At 40.4% G+C, this 25,233-nt stretch overlaps 1 long non-coding RNA gene across 2 annotated transcripts in view; it reads left to right on the top strand.

Moving 5' to 3' along the window:
- The first annotated feature begins 6,029 nt into the window (after positions 1–6,029).
- Positions 6,030–25,233, top strand: part of LOC112543869 (uncharacterized) — a 114,242-nt gene continuing 95,038 nt past the window's right edge. For both annotated transcript variants that reach the window (XR_012903897.2, XR_012903896.2), the window contains exons 1-2: positions 6,030–6,338; positions 7,355–7,455. This is a non-coding gene — a long non-coding RNA (uncharacterized LOC112543869). The remainder of the gene's footprint in view (positions 6,339–7,354; positions 7,456–25,233) is intronic.

Here is a 25,233-nt window from a genome sequence, read left to right as displayed (position 1 = left end):
CTGCTGCTCCGTGGTGGGCAAGGCCCATGCGCACGGTCCCGGGGCTCCCTCTCGCCCCAGCCCCCCGTACACATAAGGGGAACACGAGGGTACTCACAGGTGGACGCCTCCCCGGCCTCTGACGATGCAGGCAAGCGGGTCTGTTGGGTGCCTCGGGGGTCCCGGGTCCCGGGCAGGCTGGCGGCAGGCTCCTGGCTCTCAGAGCCCTCTTCCTCCTCCTCCGTGTCCAGAAGCGGTCCCTCTGCCCCGGGGTCAATCACGTCCCGGGGGGCAGGGACGGCATGAGGCCCCAGGATGCGGTCCAGGGCATGGAAGTGGGGGCAGGACTCCGGGTCGGCCCCTGGCAGGCAAGCCCGGGAGTAGGACTGCCGCAAGTCCTTAATTTTGCAGCGCACCTGCTCCCGGCTGCGCTGGTGGCCCCTGGCGGCCAGACTGGCAGCCATGCGTCCGTAGACGGCCACGTTCCGGTGGCTAGTGCGGAGATCGTGGATATTGGAGGCTTCCCCCCAAACCTCGATGAGGTCCACGATCTCCGCACTTGACCAGGCGGGCGCCCGCCTTTTGAGCCCCCAGGCAGGCTCCCGGGAGCCGCCAGGCTGGTCCTGGGGAGCAGTGGAGGGCTGGGAGCCCTCGGATGGCTGGCTCATCCAGTGGCAGGTGCAGGCTGTGCAGGCACGGGTGCTTGCAGCCTTGCAACTGGCACAAAGTGAGTAGCCAGCCCGTGGCCCTTTAAGGGCTCCGGGGCCGGGAGGGGGGCAATAGAGTTTCCCTGGTGTTGGCCAGAGTGGCCACCAGGGAAACCTGGGAAGCCTTAGCCTCCCACTAGTTCAAACTAAAGGGCTACACAGCCCTTAGTTCGAACTAGGCGTTAGTCCTCGTAAAAAGAGGTTTACCTAGTTCGAACTAAGCGCTCCGTTAGTTCGAATTAAGTTCGAACTAATGGAGTGCTAGTGTATCGCCTAGGAAAGTTAGTTCGAACTAACGTCCGTTAGTTCGAACTAACTTTGTAGTGTAGACATACCCTCAGTGATGCATTGAGGAGGAACAGGAGTATGGTGAAAATGTGGCTAAAGCAGAGTGGATTCTGCAGGCCAAATGATACCCTTACTGATGCTTTCAATACTCCACTACTTTGAATGGGGCTTGAGAGAGACCTTACTGAAATTTAATAAAGAAGGAACAGAACATAGCTAGTTCTCCCTTGGGCTACGTCTACACTACAGAGTTTTTGTGTAAAAACATCTGGAACTATAGTGAGATCCTGGTATTACATGACCAGAATGCAACACTCTAGGCCCTAGTACAAGCCCAAGAAACAATTTCTACCTTCCCCCATACACACTTTTTCATCTACTGTCCATGAGCCCACGCTGCTCCATTTACTGGCCTTCACTTGTTGCTTCATCCCTGTGCCATTTTCTCTTGGAAACTGACTCCCACAAACAGAAATCATGATGTATGGGACAAGAAACTCCTGGCTATCAAAGCTGTCTTTGAGCAATTTCAGTACCATCTTGAGTGGGGCCGTATCTGCCCAAATCTGGACTAGTAAGAAGAATTTGGAACATCTACAAACGAAACTGCCAATATAAAATTTACTGGATCTTTTACCTTCTCCAATTTAATTTTATGGTTACATATTATCCAGGGACTAAGAATGGGAAGGCAGATGCTCTATCCTGAAAGAAAAAATACCATGAAGTGAAGCCGGAAATTCTCACCACTGTACTTACATCTTCCCAACATGGTCCGCATGACTACCACCCATCATCTGATGATCACCATCTGTTCCTTGCATCCAAGTGACCCATTTGTAGCCCCAATGTGCTAAACTCTAAGAAACAGCACTGTGTTCAAGTTTTCATCAACAAAAAGACCTTCTTTATCATGGGGGTCATTTTTTTATTCCTGAGTACAGCTCCTGGCTTCAGTTGTTATAACTGTGTCAATTCACCCTTGGTGGAACATTGTGGACCATTTACAACCTGGAGCCTGACCACTAAGTACTTCTGATGGTCTACCCCATGAACTGATGTAAAATCATGTAGATCATGTTATCTCTGCACCCATACCAAAAAAAATATGAGTCAAGTCTGTGGGCCTCCTTCAGCCCTTCCCCACACTTATGTGTCCTTGGTCCACTCTCTAAACAGATTCTATTGTAAAGTTTCCACACTCTAAAAGGAACTCAGGTATCATAACCACAGTGAACCTCCCTACTAAGATGTTCAGTTTATTTTCTGACACAATATTCCATCTGCCCACGAAACTGCACAGATCTTCCTTTCAGTACCACAGTATGCCTACATGTGTCATTTCAGATCAAATTGCACAATTTGTTTCTTGGTTCTGGCAGCAATCCTTCTGCCTTCTCAGTACCAAGCCTCTCAACTCAACAGCCTATTATCTATAGATAGATGGCCAAACAGAAAAAAAATTAATTATACCCGAGAGAAATATCTCTGATGTTCCCTGAATTTCCATCAGGATGATTGGCTTCCACCGCTGTGTTTGGCCAAGTTCACATACAACAACTCAAGTAAGTAGAGAAGGAACAGATTAAAGCATTGATTTTTTCACCACACAGCATCTGCCAGGATATCTGAACTAGAACAGAGGGAGAAATCAGCTGTGCCAACTACAAGGATCATGTCCCTTCTCCTGTGAAGGGAGAGAGAATCAGTGATCAACTTCTGATGTGCAGTCATAAGTTGGATCTTGATCTGACCCTAGAGCATTGCAACTGTGAGCTGATCCATAGTCAGAACTTGTGGTAACTCCATGATCAAGCCCCAAATGTTAAATAAGAGTGTGTAATGTGTGTATATGTATTGCTTTACCATAACTATGAACACATAGGAACAAACCAACCCACATCCTTCTAATCATTCATTTTGCTACTAGTGCAGGAAATGGTTTGGAAGAACAAAATCGAAGATTCAGCACACAATATTAAGAATCATGAAAAATATTGAATAGAAGGTTATAGGATTTGTAATAGGAATCAGGCATCCTACTGTCTCTAAAGTTATTGATAGACTCCTGATTTAAAGAAAAGCTGAATGCACATTATTTCAAAGCACACACAAAACTGCATTATCCATCAATTAACCAACAACTCTAAATCTAATTTTGAACAATTGCAGAGAATGGCCAGATGACAAAATACTGCCATATGTTTGTCTTGTGTTGTAATATGACATTTCTTTGCTGAATTTGCTCTCTATAACCAAATTATAATGTTTACTTTTGATCTAAACAATGCATACATTTCTGCATTTACTGCAATAATATTGCATGAGCTCTAACAGCATAAAGTGACACACAGACATAGAAACAATTTGTTTTTATATGATATTGATTTAAAAAAATGAACAAAGTTTGTGCTCATTCCACGGAGAACAGAAAGAAAACAAAACTAGATTTTTTTCAAGTTATGCATACAACTGCACCAAATCAGACTAAAAACACAGAATATAGAAAACGTTTGTAAATATTTTTGCAAAGGAAGGTTGTTGATCTCCGTCATCCAGTTTACCATTAATCAGGTTCTTAATTTCATCATTGGAGACCTTCAGGATATGTCTACATTCAGGCTAGCCAACAGACTTGCTGGGCCTCTATGCAAGATGGGAGAGGGCAGGGCCTCAGGCGACAGGGGCGGGACTGGGACTAACTTCCTCCAGCCAGCCCTTTAGCACCACTGGAAGCACATCACATGGGGCTCCAGTGGCGATCTCAGGGTTCTGCCTGCTGCTGCAGTGGTTGGGAGCCGTAGGCCCTTTTAAATCACCAGGCTCTGGACAGCTTCCCACTTTGCCCACCCCACTATTGGGAGACCTGTCTACACCCATTCCTGGCCCATGTCAGCTCATTTAGTCTTACAGGGCTCAGGCTACCACATTGTTTAATTGCAATGTTCACGGTAGACTTGTAGAAATATGTTTATGAAAGATTGTGATTTGGAGACACTACCCCATAAGGGGCTATGTCATGAATGTGGGACCTTAGAATTATAGAATCATAGATTAATAGGTAGGAAGAGACCTCAGGAGGTCAATGAGTCCAACCTGCTGCTAATAGCAGGACCTATCCCAACTAAATTATCCCAGCCAGAGCTTTGTAAATCCAGGACTTAAAAACCTCTAAGATGGAGATTTTGCTACCTCCATAAGTGACTCATTCTAGTGCTTCACCACCCACCTCGTGAAATAGTTTTTTTACCAGAGTATCCCAAAATAGCTATCCCATGTCTTCACAGCAAACCTGTTATTTCAGGCTTGTTATTCTGATCTCCCTGTAAACCTCATTCTACAAAGAGTAAGAAACATTTTGGAATAACACTTTATTCTGAAATTTGGTGCTGTGTAGACAGTGTCAAATGATGAAATAAGCTATTTCAAAATAGCTCAAATTATGTATCTTATTCCGAGTTACAGTGCTGCGTAGACACTCTCTGAGAGCAAAGCATGCTTTGAATTCTTTCTAATTACAGGTAAATGCATCATTACAATCTGGTAATTGCCATTCATTATTTGGTGGTTTAGTAAATGAGAACTCCTCAAAGAACACCTAACTTTAGCAAGAATGTCTTACATTTTGTTCATTTTCAGACCAAACCAAATAACCCTTGCTATCAAGAAAAGATTATTATATGGTAGATTTTAAATGGTCACAAAGTGTGATAATTTCACCAAAGCATCTCAAGTGAATGAACTCTTTTTCCATTCCTAAATCCAGGATACTAGAAGCCTGTAGCTAGAACACTATATATATATATATATATATCATCTGAGTGCTGGAGCTTGGTTTTTTACCATGGACATTTTTGAAATAAAAAGCATGTTCAACCTAGAAAAATTAACATTTTGAACTTCTGATTTTTTTTCCCTGAAACAAACAATTTGACAAAATATACAGGAATTCATAAAACATTCCAGAGTTGGTGAATCGCATTTTTTCCAAAAAAAGTTTTGGCCAAAATATTTCATCTTCCTCCTGCCTAAAATACTCCACTTCTTTGCCATTTCATTTACATTTTGTTTTTAGTATTCACTATCATAAAATAGCATAACCCTTAAAGAATGAGGTTACCAACCTTGCAGTCCTTTTGCAAGCTAAATTAATACTGCAGCTAAACAAAAATCCTTTAATAACATGAATACTTTCCAAATATATGGAGCTACAGAACCACATCCTGCTATCAATTACAGCCATATATTTCTAGAGTAGCCACATTGAATCTCACAGATTTTTCATGATTGCTATTTCCTCTCCTGTGTGTTCTTCACATCCAGAGTACAAGGTATTATGACTCAAGAGAAAGTTGTTTCCTGGCTGCCCAAATGACAGTTAACTGTGAAAGAACATTAAAGAGCCTGTGATTCACTATTTGCTGAATAGCTTTTCCCTAACTGCTGTGTCTGATATTGAGGTCAGCCAGGGAGAGCTTTTTATGGCACTAATTGACTTCTTCCTCCTCTATTACGGATGGAGATGTAGCTGTAAAATGACTGGATTAAGCAGTTCTTCCTGACTGACATCAGAAATAGAAGTGTCTGCTGGGGAAGAACAGTAAAAATCCATGCATGTCCTTAAAATCCTCCATTCTCTTAAAATTGTTCTTTGGTCTCATCTCTCTCATTTAAATTGTATAGGCTGGGGAGAAGACTGGGACTGTGATGAAAAACCTCAGGAATGGAGACTGGGGATGACTGTATATGGCCCATTCATCTCAAGACACGGTGGTAAGCAGCGGCAGTGACAATCTATGAGTTGTGCTTGGATCTGCAATTTCTTTCATGGCTTATGCATCAAATATTGGATTTGCACAGTCGATTACAATAGCTACATGCCAGTCTACTTCCATGATGATTAGGTGAGAAATATAGAACTAGCAGTGTGAAAGACATAGGACTGGGACAGAGAGAAAAGATGGATGAGGTAATATATTTTATTGGCTTAATTTTGTTGATGAACCCCAAAACCTTGTCCTCACTAACCTCATCTCTCTAATATTCTAGGACTAACATGGCTACAATAACACTGTATAGGACCATACGGCATAATATAGGTCTGCGTCCAAGATACTTTGAAAAGGACAGGAATAGAAGGTGGGAGAATGAAAGTCTTTGTGCTGGTAGATTACAAACACTTCCAGAACCTAGAATCAATCCCAAGATTCCTCTGCTGTCATAAATATCTGTAGAACTTATGAGCACAGTGTCTTACTCCCTTCTAATGCTGGTCCATGTAGAAGATTGTATCAATTCCACTTTTAGCTCAAGTGTGGTGCATCTAAAGGCTCCAGACTGCTGATTGTCCTTTGATGGATCAAGGTAAGATGGGCATGGGATGGAACTTTTGTTTTTTCCATTTGGTTTTTAAATATGTAGGAAATTACCCACCAAAGCCTAACATTGTTCAAGTTGCAAAGTCAAAAATTGGGAAATGCCAGAATTAATGTTTCATGGGATTGATTTAGTCTATAATGTTCATGTTTAATACTGTAGATAAAGAAGGAAGTCTACGTGGAGAAATTGAAAGAGTAACATGCTTAAGACATAGATGTCTTTGTGAGAATTATGACTGTTTTTAGGAAAACATTCTTAGGTTTTTAAAGAAGGATTTATATGCAATAGTCATTTTTACATAATCCATAAATTTACCACACAGTGAATGTTAAAGAGCTCTGACCTTTTGCAATAGACATAAATATACTTAATAATCCTGCTGAAAAGGATGTAATTTTATTTATGACATTTAAAAAGGGTTCTATGGGAGGAATAGTTATAAATCATGAGATCATCTAGCAAATTGCACATCTGTCTTCAATTTCTTTTTCAAAAATTAAGTAATATTAATAGATTGATTTTTTTACTTAATCAGTTCCCTCAATTTTGTAATACTGTTGATTTCAGAAAATATTTCTTTCCAGCAGCTGCCCTAAAATTTGGAGGACTTCAGAAGATTTCCTAGATGTCTCTGCCCCTCAGTAACCATTGTTGGTGATGCCAATTATCACACCAGAAATTAAGATGTACAGGGACTAGGTTCCTAATTCTGCTATCAGATCCCCACACCTGTGCTTTGAAGTAAACACTACTGAAGTAAACAGGGCTCCAAACAGGTGCAGGGATCAACATTTATGTGTTTGAACACAGTGTTGGGTCCTAGGAAATTAAATAATATCACAACCTAAATATGCCCATGTAAGAAACACATACCATTTTGGCAGCTTGCCATGGTATTAGTGTATATGGTACTCAACCTAATGTATGATTTTATGTAATTAAACATCTTGGTGCTGATCAGAAAACTATGAAGTCAATGAAAATTTTATCATTGACCTCAGTCAGGTGAGGACTTCATCTCCAAAATCCAGGAGTGAACAATTTCCTTGGAGGAAAGAAAAGACTTGACACAGATGGGACACACCATGGTTAAATTGGAGAGGTAATTGGTAATTATATAATTACCCTTTTTGTTGGGAGAAATCTTAAATATAACCTATTTCAAAAGATTTGTAATTGTCATGTGTCAATTAATGCTTTATTCCCTTTCCATAATCTTCATTGTCCCTTGTAAAGCTAAAATAACTTTCCTGATATCTGTCATGTTATCTAGTAATAGTAATGCATCAGCCATAAAGCAACAAAACTGAAGTTTGTTACTGAGCTCAGAACATTATTAGTATCATGGCTGAGATACTCATGTCTTGCACTTCAAAACTGTATATTATCCCATCCTGTCTCTCAGTAGAGACTTTTTCTCTCAGACTGATTTTCTCTCTGCAGAAAATAGGAGTGGCCACTTTCCAGAGATCCCTGCTGTGTTGGTCTCCTTTATTGCTCTGTTGACTACTTCCCTGAAATTTCTCTGGCCTTGCCTAACAAAGCCTTACCTCCTACATCTAACTCTGCCCACAATACAGTGCTTGAAATTCTGCTTTATTGCCTTCTGCTGTAGAAATACAGCATGTACAGACATTGTGTTCCAGATTCCACATTTGGTGCTCTCCCTACTAGCTATGCATTTCCAGGAGCATTCTCTCTGCTCTTCTGCAGTTCGGACAACTGGCTTTAAGAAGCTATGTGTAGTTCTGACAACTGGCTTTAACAAGCCAGAATGCCACAATAATTTTCTGCCTGTTGGCTACTTTTTGTGAGTAAAAAAAACTATTGGCTATGACTTCAAGTAACTACCAAATTATTAAAAAGTTTTCTTTTGAAAAAAAATGTTGTCACTGGAAATGTTGACATTAGGTTGTGCCTGCTGACATAGTGTTATCAGAAAACTATTTTTGCTTCAGAACACAAAGGTTATGTCTACACAGCAGAGTTCTTTCAGATTAACTGAAATAACATGGTCCACATCTACACAGAAAGCAGTTATTTTGACATAATGTCAAAATAATGGCGAGCTGGAGGACTTCTTACTTCAACGCCTGTAACCCTCATTTTACAAGGAATAAGGGAAGTTGGAGGAAGAGTGCTCTAACTCGGTCTTCCTGCAGTGTAGACAACACCAAAAGCCAAAATAAGCTATTTCGACTTAAGCTACACAATTGATATAGCTCAATTTGCATAGTTTATATTGGCGTTATCCCTGTGGTGTAGACATGCCCTTATAAGTTTTTACAGAATGAACCTCTCTAGTCTGGCACACTCTGGTGTGGTAACATCCATGGTTTGGCATGATTTTAGATATTCAGATTTCCACTTATCCTGGGTACGATCAAGTTTCCAGCGGTCCCATAATGTTTGTTTACAGCCAACAGACCTGACTCTCAGTGTTCTGTGCTGTGATTTAGCTCTAATTTACTCCTAAATGTCTTTTAAGAGTCCAGTAAGCCTTGGACATTATGGTCATGCTCTAGACAATATTGATATCCCCATAGTCTGGCAGTTTCAATATTGATGTCCCGTAGTCTGGTTCAGAAACAATCAGGTCCCAAAGATGTCAGACTAAAGAGGTTTAACCTGTTGTTTAAAGGAACATGGTTAAAAATTCACATTTCCATTCGAATATGTACCTGCTGTTGTTACAAATAACCCATAATATGGCTATGTCTAAAAAAGATGAAGGAAAAAATGCTTTCCGTCTTCTCCCCTCCAGTTTTTCTTTGTACATTTGATGGTATTTTGGGTTAAATCCTAACCCCGCTGAAGACACAGCAGATCTGATAAACACCTAGTTCACATTGTCCGTCTGCTGTGTACATTGGACAAACATCTCAGACACTTCGCCAAAGGATTAATGCCCACAAAACAGATATCAGACAAGATCACAAAGAGAAAACATTTTCTTGCCACTTTAACCAGAAAGGACACTCTCTAAATGACTTAGCCACCTGCATTCTGCTACAAAGACCTTTTACATCTGCACTTGAAAGGGAATCCTCTGAACTGTCATTCATGTTAAAATTCGACACTTGTCAACAAGGACTTAACAAGACTTGAACTTTCTCACCCATTACCAAGACAGTTTCCCCAATTATCACCTGTAATACCATTAACTCACAAACATCCCACTCTCCCTACCTTTAATATCAGCAATTCACAGACACTTACCTTCCTTCCTCCCCCTTCCCACCCCCCCCCCCCGCACCCCCCTTCTGTTCTGCAATGTGATTTGTCCTTTTCATATTTGTTCATTTTTTTTAATTGTATCCTTTGGTATATATGGTTGTGACTACTTTCTTCCACTATTTGATCTGAGGAAGTGGGTCTGGCCCACGAAAGCTCATCATCTAATAAACCATCTTGTTAGTCTTTAAAGTGCTACATTGTCCTGCATTTTGTATATACTGATAGGCTTAACAGAACTTTAGTATGGTCACTCTAATACAAATATGTTTGGATGGCCAAAAATGCAAGGTGCTGAATAACCTCAACTCTTATTGACTTCACTGGGAACGCGAGGTCACTTAGCACTTCACAGGGACAGAAGTCCAAAACTAACAAGACAATTGAGGCACTTAGAGTCAAAGGTCAAGCTGCAACTCTGACTACACTCCCCTCTATTATCCAAATGATTAATGGAAATATTGAATAGTTCCTGACAACCTAGGACAGAACTCTTTAGGCTCCCACTAGATATACCCACCTGGTTCACTGATGATAACTCTTTGAGTACAGTCTTTCTACCCATTGTGCACCCCATCGAAAATGCATCTAAATCATATTTCCCATCTTTGTATATGAAAACATCATGTGGGACTATGTCAAAAGCCTTGCTAAAAATCAAGATATATTGCATCTAGCACTCTCCGCAATCCACTAGTGACCAACTAGGTTATTTTTACACTGTTGATTCTTAATAAATCAGTGCTAATTATTCCCTATTACCCAATTATCCTGTAGATGTTTACAAATTGATTGTTTAATCATCTGTTTTAGTATCTTTCCAAGTATCTAAGACAAGTTGACCAGTCTATAATTATTGGGTACTCCATGTTCCTCTTTTTAAAGACTAGGACTGTATTTGCCCTTCTCCACTTCTCTGAAATCTTACACATTCTTCATGATTTCTCAGTGTTCATTGCTAATGGTTCTGAGATTGCTTCAGCTATATTCCTTAAATACCCTATGGAGAATTTCAACAATGCCTAACAAAACGAATACATCTATCGTATTTAATGTTCTTCCCCTAGGTCTTTTTACTTGGGGTTGGCTTTTGGGTGTTGTGCCTCTGGGGTACACCCGTTAACATTTTCAAGAGGTGCTTTTGCAACTACAAAAGCTAGACACTTAGGCTGCATCTAGACTGGCATGATTTTGTGGAAATACTTTTAACGGAAAAGTTTTTCCGTTAAAAGTATTTCTGCACAAGAGCGTTTAGATTGGCACGGATGCTTTTGCACAAAAAGTGCTTTTGTGCAAAAGCATCTGTGCCAGTCTAGACATGCTTTTGTGCAAGAAAGCTCCGATGGCCATTTTAGCCATCGGTCTTTCTTGTGCAAAAAATTACGGTGCCTGTCCACACTGGCCCTCTTGCACAAGTATTCTTGTGCAAGAAGGCTTATCCCTGAGCAGGAGCATCAAAGTATTTGCGCAAGAAGCACTGAATTCTTACATTAGAACATCAGTGCTCTTGCACAAATTCAAGTGGCCAGTGTAGACAGCTGGCAAGTCTAGATGCACCCTTAGGATTCTAAAATACTAAAGATGAGATTCTCACATAATTCCATTACTCCAGGAGTTGGGACTTAAAAAAAATGAATCAACTATCACATGTGTGAAGATAAAAAGTAGGAGTTGACAATACTGCGAGCTGGTTAGGAGTTTTCCACTGGAACACTTTTCTGATGGGAAATTTGGCTAAAGGAAAATTGTGATTTTCCCCTGTAAAATGGTTCCCAGTTCTCAGGTTTCCTGGTTCCTCTGGAACCTCCCAGTCAGATTACCCTGGAACCTGAGCTCCCTAAGCGCCTGAGCTTTTAGTCCCTTGACAACTCAGAGGCTATGAGAAGCTGCCATATTTCCTCAACTGCCAGGTGGGCTTCCTGGGCTCTGGTCAAAATGAAGAGTTAAAACTACAGAATTCATGTTCTGTAGGAGAGTTCTAATTTTCATTCTTTTTCAGAACAATGAATTTCTGGATTTCCCTGCAAAACAGGAATTCATTGGCCAGCTCTCACTGTGACTCACTTTCTAGAATCACAGTTGAATGCTTAATCAGAAATTTTCTCTTCCCATCTCAGTTTTTTTGTGTGCTCAGACTCATTATTTTCAAAGTAATGTTAATGGAAAGCATGAGAGATGGGCAAAGCCTCACAAACTTTGTTCTGTATATTGTACTTTGTTGTAACCAAAACAATCTCTGTAGTTTCCTAGCTGCAGTAAATGGCTTTTGAGATTGATTAAATGTCTTAGCCTTGGTTCAGTTATTAATCATTATCTCAGTACCTATTTATTGTGCTAACCATAGGCTACAAACAGGAGTGATTATCCCTTAAGTCACTGCACTGAGCTCAGCTGGAGACAATGCCCATTTGTTTGGAACCAACTCTATCAAATGCAGATTCCCCACAATTTTAACATGTCAGTTTCTATTTGTTCGTATATAAAATGCATAGGCCTCATATCATGAATAATTTGCACTTCAGAGAAAATAAACAAGGTTTCCAATTGTTTGTTTGTTACAGCATGGATGGGGAGAGGTCTAGCACATATATTCCATCTAAATTAACACAACAGGTCTCATCCAATGTGCTGTGCTCATTTTACATCAGTGTAACCTTTTTATTTCAGTGTAGTTAGAGTGGCTCAACATTGGAGTAACACTGAAATGAATCAGGGCCATTCGTCCTAGTTTATATAAAATTCCATTTTGTTCTTTTTGAAAGTGCACCGCTGCAAATTGATTTAGGTTAGCTATGTTTCAGCTTGATTAAGTTTGTTTCTAAAAAAAAACCAGGGGAACAGATACTAAGATGGTATAAATCAGTGTAGCTCCAATGATTTAAAGGTAATATGTTTCATCCAAAATGCTTTCAACGCAGTAGGTGCAAATCTAGCACATATGTTCTAATCTATTCAAATTATTTGTAATTTTCTGTCAGTAAGAGATATGTTTATAGCATGGTTAAAATATATAGGTTTTTTTTTTAATTTTTATGTTTTTTCCCATTCAATGGCACATTTCAAAAAGGGTAAGGGTTCAATGCTTGGTGTTCACTGACATGCTTTATTGAAAACAATTCTACTTTATTGCAAAATGAAAACCTTTTTTCAGAGGATTCTTTCTCTAATGCTTGAAGGATTGACATTATGTTGAGCATTCAGTGGTAAATATGCCTCCCTGGAAGTGAGAGAGTCCATAAATCAATATACTGTCATGCTAAATTTCTTCAGAAAGCAAGATAGGCTGCCAATTCCTCTTAAAAAATCTAATTATATTCTTCACTGCCTAAAATTCCCTAGCCACAGGTTAGAGAAGGCTTTATGAGCTGCTGTGTGAGCAAGTGCACCCCTAAAGAGCACCTTGCTGTGTTTACAACAGTCTCACACTCCTCTATTCTAAGTAATCCAGAGTGAGGCTTAAGTAGTAGTTGGAGGAAATGCTGCACAAGTTTAAACTATTTAGTAGCCAGTTAGAATCTCATTAACAGAAAGTCCTATTGAAGTCAACTTCAGTGGTAACTAAATTATGTTGCAGATATGTCCCCTCTCCTTGTATGACATGGTAACTTACATTAACAATGGTGAGTAAAGATAGGAGAACAGTAAATATATCAGTCAGCTATATACAAGGCCAAATGCACCTTTTGAAGCCAGTGAGATTATATCGTGGATGACTTTGACCCATAAAAATAACAAATAATAATAGTACATTATAAGGCATGATTCTACTCCCATTTAAATTGGTAGTAATTTTGCTGTTCACTTCTAAGACAGCAAGCTCAGGCCCATAAACACAAGTGGAACCCTTCTGCAAGTGTTGCTAGCAGTAGCAAGGACTGAGTTCAAATTAATAAATACCATTACTGTGAGCTTCCAACCAAAATGTTGGGGATCAATAAAAACTTTCACAGGGGGCACTTAATATGCAAAACATCCACACACCAGAGCTGAGACTGTGTGTGAAACAAGGAAGATGTTATAAAGGAGAAAGGAGCCAATGGGTTCATCTTTGGAAAACGCAACAACAAACTGTGTAAATGAATAAGTAAAACACACTATCCCACAGTGATTAGACAGCAGTTTGTCAAGTTGTTTCCCTACTTCATGGGGAACAGCTAATAAGGCAATATCTCTTTATCTCATCACTTCCCTCTTCCTTGTATATTAAACCCGCTCACTGATTGCTGTCATCAGCTAGTGTAGCCCCAGAGTCTTGAGGTGCCCTCAGACAAGCCTGCCTCCAGCTTTTTGGGAAGTTCTGTTAGCTGCTGTCCTGAGGCTCCAGGAATTTAGAATTCAGCTTTATTTTGTGGTTAGGATAATAGAAGCCTCTCCAGAGTTCAGCTAGCATCCTCTGCAATTTTAGCAAGAAGCCATCTCTGTTTAATTTTGTATTGATGAGTCCTTTCAATATCACAAAATACTGAATGAAAGAGATTCACTAGTATCTACAACCATTGAACAGAGTCTTTGCAACAAGACAGGAACCATTTTCCTATCTCTTGCTTCATTTCTACTACCCAATAAATTCTTAGTTTGTGTACAGTTATGGTGACACCCAAAGTCTCACTGGAGGAATTTTGGGAGGAAAGTTTATGCAGATTAAGTTCACTCTATAGTAATACTTCCCTAGTTCAGCAATAGATGGGGGAAAGGTGTTACTTCCTCTTGTGCACTGTCTATCTGGAATTCTGGATAAATATCTTATGCAAATTAAGGAACAATTCTCCCCCCGGTTCACCACTAGATAAGAGCAAAGAGCTCCTTTCCCCTCAGAACTTCAGGCCTTAGATTTCCTCAATAGTAGTGGAATGACAAACCAGAAAAAAAAATATTTTTAGTCTTCCTTGCAATTATACCTGAAAATGTTGTTGTGAAGTTTGTTAGTCTTCTCCTGCACTGTTCAGCATTCTGAGGATCAAAGACACTTGTTTATTGTGGATTGTCCTATCTTTCTGTCTTCACATATTTCTCATATTTTCTTTCCAGTCTTTATCCCAAACATCTGCTCAAATGAAACTTGCAAACATGGGTTGGAGTTCTTTGGAACCAAATCATATCAGTGATATCTGGAGGCAAATTAATGTTGTGCCATATTTTAGCCAAATATGTTTGCAGCATAGATGTGCTACCTGTTGTAAAGATCATCTTGTTATGAAAAGATCATTATTTTGAACTTCAAAGGAGTTGTATGCTCTTTAGAGTGCACTCCTAGCTAATAGTTTTGAAATGAAGCTACAGAAATTATGAGGCTTTTGAGACACAAATGATCTACTCCCTTAGCCTTATAGTATGTAAAGTGGATGAGAAACATGATTCTACAGTCTTCACTGGTCCACAATTTGTATCATTAGTGGATCATCTGCTTTGGAAAATCTGCTCTTGCACCTCTCTCTTCTGTATGGCTGATCTGCAAAGATTTCTGCAAACGTAGGACTAGAGAAGAGATAGTGTTAGGATTTACAGAAGACATCTAAGGTTGTGTCTACACCGCAGCGTTATTTTGGAATAACAGCCATTATTCTGAAATAACAATGCAAGAGTCTACTCAGCAATTCTGTTGTTTCAAAATAAGTTTGAAATAATGGACAGCTTATTCTGACTTCTGTAAACCTCATTCCATGAGGAATCATGCCGGTTCCGAAATTGCTATTTTGAAATAGCTGTAGTATGGATGCTCCACTGCTACTATTTTGAAATAGCTCCTCCCCAGGGTCATTCAAAGTAATTACTCCCTAGTGCTTCCAAGTAGCACATCCACATTAGGGAAGCCTGCCTTGGACTAATTTCAAGGCTTCTCTGTAGTATAGATGTACTATTTTGAAATAAGCTATTTTGGAGATTATTCCAAAATAAGTGCGGAGTGTAGACATACTATTATAAGTGAATCGAAGTGGTCATGTGTATTTTTTACACCATCCTACACCGCTTTGTGACCATGTTAGAGGCACAATCTAGTACACTGAACAGGATCTACTTCTTCCTCAAATACTTCCCCTAATCACAGTGGAACCAATCATGGAGTAACAATAAGATGCCACTCAGCATGACTTAAGGCCACCGAATCTGGCTCTGTTCTTGTCAAGGAGTTTCATCAGTTATAACAACTAATTTAAATACAACATTTTAGAATTTTTAAAAGTTACACTTCTTAATGTTCTCCACATGGGTCAAACATCTATAGCATCCGATACTTTAAATTCTTCAACAGTAGATTGTGAACCACAGGTTTTCAAATGTCCCCACCTACACAGATCATAATTTGCTAAGAAACTATGTAATTAAAGTACATCTGCCCTCTTTTGCGTGACTACTTTGCACATTGTGATTGACTCCTACCCTAAATCACACAGTATCTGACAGTTTGACAGCAATAAACAAGTTCCTAAATTTAGTTTTCAAACTGTTTCATACCTTTAAAAACATAAAATAAAACAATATATGGTTTTCATTTGTTTACGAGTCAGCTTTTATAACTTGTATTCATGGGGATTAGTATCTTACTGCCCACTAACATCAAAATAATTTTTAGTGATTTATTGTTCTGTTCAGGACCAGAGTGGTTGAAACTAATCCAAAAGAATTAAGATTTGATTATGGATCAATTGCACAATTGATGAGTCAAATTACTCTGACAATATAAGAAGAAAATAAGAGCATAAGAATGACCATACTAGGTCAGACCAAGGACCATCTAGCCCAATATCCTGTCTTCTGACAGTGGCCAATTCCAGGCATCCCAAAGGGAGTGAACAGAACAGGTAATCATCAAGGGTACATCTACATTACATACTTATTTCAAAATAAACTATTTTGGAATAATAACTCCCAGACCGGAAGGGGTACTTCTCCATGGTCCTGCAAGCTATTGGGGACCACTGAGGCCACCTCACAGACATCAATGTCTGGTGGTCATGGAATTGGCGAATAGAGTATGCTTATTAAGTTTGCAGATGATACCAAGCTGGGATGGGTTGCAACTGCTTTGGAGGATAGGGTCATAATTCAAAATCATCAGGACAAACTGGAAAAATGGTCTGAGGTAAATAGGATGAAGTTTAATAAGGACAAATGCAAAGTACTCCACTTAGAAAGGAACAATCAGTTTCACACATAGGCTGTGTCTACATTGGCATCCCTTTCCAGAAAAGGGATTGTGACTGGGTAGGCGGACCCCCCACCCAACCCTGCACTGAGAGAAGCCCCGAGGAGAGGGGCAGGGATCGGGAGGGGCAGTTGAGCGACGGGGGTTGCGCCGCCAAACGCCGGGCGGTAGCGCGGGACACCGGCGCGGCCGGCAATGGTCGGTCTGAGTTGGCACCCAGGGATGACATCAGCGGAGGCTCCAGCCAGGACACGGAGCAGGGCGGGGGCCGGGACGCCCGGGTGACGTCAGACCGGAGCGCCGGGGAGCAGGAAATTCAAAAAGGCTCCAGCCCAGGCCAAGGGGAGGGGAGTACCCGGCGCAGAGAGGAACCTGCGGACCGGCGAAAGGACCCAGCCTCCGAGGAGCCCGGGCGACCAGGAGAACCCTGAAGCAGAGGGCGGAGGGTAAGCCTGTCCCCCCGTTGGGGGAACCGATAGGGACCTCAACCGGGAAGAAGGGACCCAGGGCGCGGCCGCAAAACCCCGCAAGTGGAGGGTTTGGGGGAACTTGACCCCCTCCACTGACAGGGGACGCCCGTCCCCTTTCTCAGGGCCCTGGGTCAGGGCTCGGAGTGAGGGAGGGCCCAAGCCCCCTTCCCGGTCCCCCTTCCATTGAGGTCCGCGTAGTTGCGTCTCACGCCGTCGACGCGGGCGCGGCGCGGAGGCCAGAGGCTCAGGCGGGGGAGCCTAGCCCCCGCTTAAGACGGTGTTCCACCGGAACTCGGGGTGGCCCTTTAAGAGGGCGGTTACAGGGATGCTAATGAGACACATCGCAATTGCAAATCCACGGAGGATTTAAATATCCCCTGCGGCATTTGCATTTACATGGCTGCCACTTTTTTCCAGCTTGGGGATAAGCCGGAGAAAAGCGCCAGTCTAGATGTGATTCTCCGGAAAATAAGCCCTTTTCTGGAGGATCTCTTATTCCTACTTGAAAGTAGGAATAAGTACTTGAAAGTAGGAATAAGAGATCCTCCATAAAAGGGCTTATTTTCCGGAGAATCACGTCTAGACTGGCGCTTTTCTCCGGCTTATCCCCAAGCCGGAAAAAAGCGGCAGCCATGTAAATGCAAATGCCGCGGGGGATATTTAAATCCCCCATGGATTTGCAATTGCGATGTGTCTCATTAGCATCCCTTTTCCGGAAAGGGATGCCAATGTAGACACAGCCATACAGAATGGGAAGCGACTATCTAGGAAGGAGTACAGCAGAAAGGAATTGAGGGGTTATAGTGGACCATGAGCTAAATATGAGTCAAAAGTGTGATGCTGTTGCAAAAAAAAGCAAACATGATTCTGGGATGAATTAATAGGAGTGTTGTGAACATGGCCTCCACCGGGAACTCACTCCACAATGGCGAGGCATCTCCCAGGCAGGATGAGCACTGAAAGACGCAAGTGGATGGGCTGGCTGGAATAGACGGGTACAGGGTGTCAGCATTTCTAGCCCCCAGGGAGGAGATGCCAGGGGGACTGTGTGAAAGAAGCTATTTGCATATATTTGCATATGTACTTGTATGTATATGCAATCACCCATAAGTTGTGTCCCTCAGTACATGCTGAGAGTATCACTGTGGCCCCGGAGCGTCCAAAGTTGAGTAGCCCTGGTCTAGACTGTGTTTGGTCCTGCCATGAGGGCAGGGGACTGTACTCGGTTACCTCTCAAGGTCCCTTCCAGTTCTAGTGATCTATGATTCTGTGAAGGCACACGACACCCACATTGGCAGGAACTCCAGAGTCTTCCACAAGATGCACAATGGAACTTTTTTTCCCTGACTGCACCAACACAGTTTCCACTGTGCCTACACCTTTAAGGGTTGCAGGGGAAGGGGAACTGTATTCTTTTGATGAGTGTGGACAGAGTGGCCACCAGGAAAGCTGTGAGAATCCCTGGAGGCCACTTATTTAGAAATAACCAGAGTTGCACTGTCTACACACACCCTATTTTAAATAACTATTTTGAAATCGGTGTTATTCCTTGTGAATAGATTTTACACATTTTGGAATAAGAAGACCATTGTTTCGAAATTATTTTGAAATAATGGGCTTGCTATGTAGTCTCTCATCTTGTTATTTCCAAATAACATTGGAAATAATGCTGCAGTGTAGACATACCCCAAAAGTGAGCTATCCCCTGTTGCCTAGCTTCTGACAAACATTGTGTCTAATAGTAATTGATGGATCTAACCTCCATGAATTTATATAGCTCTTTTTTGAACCCCTTTAGGGCACATCTAGACTTGCTTTCACTTTCAAAAAGATATGCAAATACGGTGTGAATTTGTATATCTTCTTCCAAACACTTTTTTGAAAGAGGTTCTTTCAAAAGAGAAAGTAGTCTAGATGCAGTTCTTTCGGGGGAAAAAAACCCTTTTTCGAAAGAACCGTTCTTCCTAAAAAAAATGAGGTTTACATGGTTCTTTCAAAAAAGGGTTTTTTTCTTGAAAGAACCACATCGATATTACTTTCTTTTTCGAAAGAACATGTTGAATTTTCATATCTTCTTTCAAAAGTGAAAGCAAGTCTAGATGTGCCCTTAAAGTCCTGGCCTTCATAACATTCTATGGCAGGGAGTTCCATAGGTTGATTGTTCATTGTGTGAAGAAATACTTCCTTTTGTTTGTTTTAAACCTGGTACCTATTACTTTCATTTGGTGACCCCTAGTTCTTGTATTATGGGAACAAGTAAATAACTTTTCCTTATGTACTTTCTCCACATCAGTCATAATTTTATAGACCTTTATCATACTCCCTTAATTGTCTTGTTTCCAAGCTCAAAACTCTGAGCTTCACTAATCTCACCTCATATGGCAGCTGTTCCATAGCCGTAATCATTTTATTGCCATTTTTGAGCCTTTTCCAATGACAAGATATCTTTTTTGAGATGAGAGGACCACATCTGTATGCAGATGCAAGATGTAGGTGTATTATGGATTTATGTAGAAGTAATAAGACATTTTCTGCCTTATTCTCTCTCTCTTTTTAACTGCTGCTGCACATTGAGTGAATGTTTTCAGGTAACTATCCACAATGACTCCAAGATCTCTCTCTTGAGTGGTTTTAGCTAAAATAGTCCTCATAATTTTGTATGTATAGTTGGGGTTATTTTTTTTTCCAATCTGCATTACTTTGCATTTATCAACATAAAAAATCATCTGCCATTTTGTTGTCCAGTCACCTAATTTTGTGAGATCCTTTTGAAGCTCTTCACAGGATGCTTTGGACTTAAGTATCTTGAGCAGTCCGATATCAACTGCAAATTTTGCCACCTCACTGTTTAGCTGTCTCTGAAGATTATTTATGAATATGTTAAATAGGATTGGTCTCCGTATGGATTCCTGCAGGACACCACTCTCCCTTCTGAAAACTTACCATATATTCCTACCCTTTGTTTCCTGTCTTTTAACCAGTTTTCTGTCCATAAGAAGACCTTCCCATTTATACCATGACAGCTTACTTTGCTTAAGAGCCTTTGGTGAGGAAACTTGTCAAAGGCTTTCTGGAAATCTAAGTACACTATAGACACTGGATCTCCTTTGTCCACATACTTGTTGACCCCCTCAAAGAATTCTAGTTGACTGGTGAGGCATAATTTCTTTTTGTAGAAATCATGTTGATTTTTTCCCCAACATATTATGTTCATTTATGTGTCTGACAATTTTGTTCTATATTATACTTTCAGCCAATTTGCCCAGTAGTGAAGTTAGATTTACTGGCCAATATTTGCCAAGATGTCCTCTAGAGCCCTTTTTAAAAATTGGTGTCATATTAGCTATCCTCTAGTCATTTGGTATAGAAGCTGATTTAAAGGGTAGGTTACCAAACACCGTTATTAGTTCTGCAATTTCACATTTGCGTTCATTCAGAATTTTTTGGCGAATGCCATCTTGTCCTGGTCACTTATTACTCTTTTAGTTTATCAGTTTGTTCCGAAACCTCCTCTAACAACACCTCAATTTGGGACAGATTCTCAGTTTTGTCACCTAAAAAGAATGGCTCAGGTTTGGGAATCTCCCTCAAGTCCTCAGCCATGAAGACCAGTGCTGACATTTAGATTCTCCACTATGATTTTATTGTCCTAGAGTGCCCCCTTTAGTGTCTCAATCATCCAGTGGCCCCACTGGTTGTTCAGCAGGCTTGTGCTTCTAATGTACTTTCAAAATTGCTATCTACCAGTACTAATGTACTTTTTGGAATTTTTGGCTAGTTATTCTTCAGATTCCTTTTTGTCCTTCCTAATTATATTTTTACACTTCATTTGACAGAGTTTATGCTCCTTTCCATTTTCCTCACTAGGACTTAATGTCCACTTTTTAAATGATGCTTTTTTATCTCTCACTGCTTCTTTTACTTGGTTGCTAAGCCACAGTGGCACTTTCTTGGTTCTTTGGAAGAAAATGCTTCTTTGTGATATATTTAAGTTTGATCTATCACAGGCAGAACTGCTAGTGAAGGCTACAGTTACGACTGTTAAATGCTTTCAATCATAAGACTCCATTTTCAGTTGCTTGAATGTGCTTAAGGCTATGTCTACATTACACTTCTTTTTCGGAAAAAGGTATGCATATTGCACAATTGTGCAACTTTTTCCAATTCTTTTTTCAGAAGAGGCTTTTCCAAAATTTGGCCTGTCTATACTGGGCCAAATTTCGGAAAAACCTCCTCTTTCAGAACAGCCCTTCTTCCTCATGAAACGAGGTTTACAGGGCTTCCAAAAGAGCATGTCTGCTCTTCCGAAAAAAAAATTCAGAAGAGCAGACGTGTTCCCTGGATGTGGCAGAGTTAAACTCCATAATGTATATATAGGCTAAGTGTCCTATTCAGGGATCAAGTGGAAACAAAATTTGATCATGAGATTAAAGGCAGCATCATAGTGAATATATAAAAGGGGACCAAATTAATGTTGCATAGTCAACTTTACCTGTGGTATTCCCTAAATGCTGAGTTCCTGATTCTGCAACTTTAACTTTCTTTTCATGTCATATTTGCTTGTTTATAAAGTAATTATAGACAGCATAGTACAAATACAGAGAGGGCAAAGCCCCTTTCCTAAAGACCTTGCATTCCTATGTGTATACATATACGGGGCAGATATAGGGCAGGGCGAACGGGGCGGCCGCCCCGGGCCCCGCACTTAAAAAAGCCCCGCACATGCGCCGTGGTGCCACCGCGCATGCGCATGCGCATGGCATCACGGCGCATGCGCTGTGGCAAAGGGGGGGGCCCCGTGGAGTTACGCTGCCCCGGGGCCCCACAAAACAGTCATCTGCCCCTGTACATATATGATACACTTGAAAGAGTTTAGATATGCAGAGGACATTGCTTGTGAAGAAACCAGTGATCTGAAAACCTTTCTGATGTAAACAGTTTCCAAGGTGGTGTTGGAAGGCTAGTCAGAGTCTTCCTATCTATGTAAGGAAGTGTCAAGCAGGCAAATTAAGAAAGAATAAAGTCAAATTCTCCTACCCTTGTACAAGTTGAGTAATATCTTACTCCATGAGTATTCTCACTGGGTGAGATTCAAGAGGCACAGCACAAAACTTGCTTTAGATCCATTCACCTGGGCAGCAGCTTTAAGACACTTTTGTCCCTTCCCATACAAAATTTATCCAGCGGTCAGAATAGTCCTCAACATAATTGAGACTTTCACACTCTCTGCTCCTTGTTTCCTGACCCTTCCTTTCCCCCTCCTCCCTTCTCCCCTATATATTTTGGGTCTGTACATCCTAAATTCAAAACTCCGGTCATCTGAAGAAGGGGCTGTGTCCACGAAAGCTCATGATACTATCTACATGTTTTGACAGAACTGTGTAGCACTTTAAAGACTAACAAGATGGTTTATTAGGTGATGAGCTTTCATGGGCCAGACCCACAGATCTGAGGAAGTGGGTCTGGCCCACAAAAGCTCATCACCTAATAAACCATCTTGTTAGTCTTTAAAGTGCTACATAGTTCTGTCTTTTGTTTCAGCTACACCAGACTAACACGGCTGCATCTCTATCACTAATCTACATGTTTTGTTAGTCTATAACGTGCTACCAGACCATTTGTTGTTTTTTAAGTTTAGATATTGTCTAAGTGATGGCAGCCTGTCCCTGAGTGCATATAGGTATTTTTACTGCCCAGAATGTCTGCAGTATTAAATGCTGCAGTCAGGCCTTTGACATGCCTAAACAACTTCCAACCCAGTCCCTGGCATACTCTGTATGCCAGCCCTTGTGAGGAAGTCCTCAGAAGACACCCTATGTTAGTCTTCCTGAAGGCATGTGTCAAGGAAATTGTCCTCAGGCTCGATTCAGTTCTTTTGGGGTCTCTCTGTACTTCTGCAACCCTCTTAGCCATTGTACAGAGCTAAAGCAGGGGTGAGGCTCTCACCCAGTGACTTCAATGATAATCCTGATATCAAGATATTAGGCATTGGGAGTAACAGTATCAGAATCTGTACCTAAATATATTGTTTCATTTGGATATTTTTAGTTTCTGTCCTACATTAGGAGGGACAATAGCACACAAGAATTCTTTTTTTATTTTTATTTATTTGTTTGTTTTATTTATTTATATATTTTAGATATACCAAACTTTTTTGAACCTCAGAAGGTTTGGTTTCCAGTAAGGGTTGCCAGCTTTCCTGACCAGATGCCATTTGTGGCAATGGTGTCCAGTCTGTCTGGATGTTGACAATCCTATAGTTTGTATGAGTGTTTGAGCTTTTTCTTGTTTACTCATCCCTCATTAAAATGTGAAGTGTCAACAAAAACCTTTATGAAAAAATATTGTTAAAAGTACAAAACATAAGGAGACAACAAGAATATCCCTACATCACCACAGGTCTATCCACAAAAAAACACAGTACCATATCTGAAACTGAATAAATCACTGCTGTTTTGGTTTGATGTCTGAAATGCAAACATAAAAAAGTTTGTAGTTTTCAACTAAACTGATTTCTCCACATACACTTTTTTTCTTACTAAAACAAAAAAAATTCATTCAAGCCAAATAAATGCACATTGACAAAACAACATGTCAATTCAACTTGACTTTTCAAAATGAAACACTCTGTTCCAAAGCAAAATGTTGAAATGGTTCATTTTAAAATGTTGACATAAACCATTTTGACTTGTTCTTAATTTGTTTGCTTATTTTTTATTTGGCTGAAACTATTTGCCAGATTGGACTCAAATTGTATCCTTAAACACTCTAAACTACATTTTTCAGCAAATGTACTATCTGTTTAAAATAAATAAATCTTCCAACTCTAATCTAGAGGAAACATACTTATAAATTTGAATTATATTTTCAATAGTCATTCATATAAATATATATAATTTTAGCCCAAACTCCAGGCTGTCCATGTCTCCACCTTCTCTAGACTGGTGTCACTCCTGGATCATGGACTCCTCTTATATGAATTTTCACAATATAGTGATCTACCAGTATTTGGTTAGAACTAACCATTTATTCTTTTATCTATTTTAGTTAATCTGGTTTATATGATACAGGTATGTCTTATGAAATGTATATAATTTAACTTTTTGTCAAGGCAGGACTACGAAAAAGTAAATATCCTTAAACTGGGAAGATTGAAAACTATTCTGCGGCTGTAGCAAAGTTACAATTTAGAATGTCTTTAAGTTGGACATTTTTTCCAGTTTCCTCTACTCTTTCTTCCCCTCCCCTCCCTCTCTCAGCTTAGAAACTGTAGCTCCTTTCTCAGCTGCTACTTTATTTTTATTCTCTCAGACATTTTGCAGGTCACCAATGTATCAATCTGATTGAAACATGGTCAGGAAGAATAAGAAAAATCAATTTTGTAAAACCTCTGTTCACACTCTTTCATGCACATTTTTATATCTATTGTAAGCTTTTAAAAGTCAAAACCTCTGAGTTTTCTATTGCTGTCTTATGCCTTTCCTCCACTCCTGTCTGTGCTGAGAAAGGGCAAGCATAGGCAACACCTTAGTCTACATTTACAGTGGGATACATTCCCTTTAGTATTAACCTATACTAATGCAGATTTTCTTACTGAGCACAGAACTATGCAGAAAACCATAAATCTGCAATACCATACATTTTCAAAGGCAAATTAATAAAAAGCTCCAATGAGGATCTGCATTCAACACCATGTTTCACCATCCCAAAAGCTTTTCTGTCCCTTACCATATCTAAGACATATAAGCACAAGTGCACTGAAATTTAATGTTGCTTCAAGGACTTGGTAGCTGCTGTGTGATCATTTGTTAAGGTCTGTTACTGTAATGATGATCAGAGTAGAAGAGATGTCTATCAATGTGGTTGGATGGATGGATGTATCTAGAAGACCTTTGGATCTACAACCTACAGTTCATTTTTAGCTTTGTCCGTTAGCAGAGTGAGGAAGAATGAGCAGGCCTCACGGCCCTATTAGATATATCTATATAAACTGCTGGTTTTGCCTGTTTTTTTGCACAAAGGGAACACAGGG

The sequence above is a fragment of the Pelodiscus sinensis genome, chromosome 4 (genome assembly GCF_052426305.1).
Source record: "Pelodiscus sinensis isolate ZL-2025 chromosome 4, ASM5242630v1, whole genome shotgun sequence".
NCBI lineage: Eukaryota > Metazoa > Chordata > Testudines > Trionychidae > Pelodiscus > Pelodiscus sinensis.
This window is presented reverse-complemented; position numbering and strand designations above follow the sequence as displayed.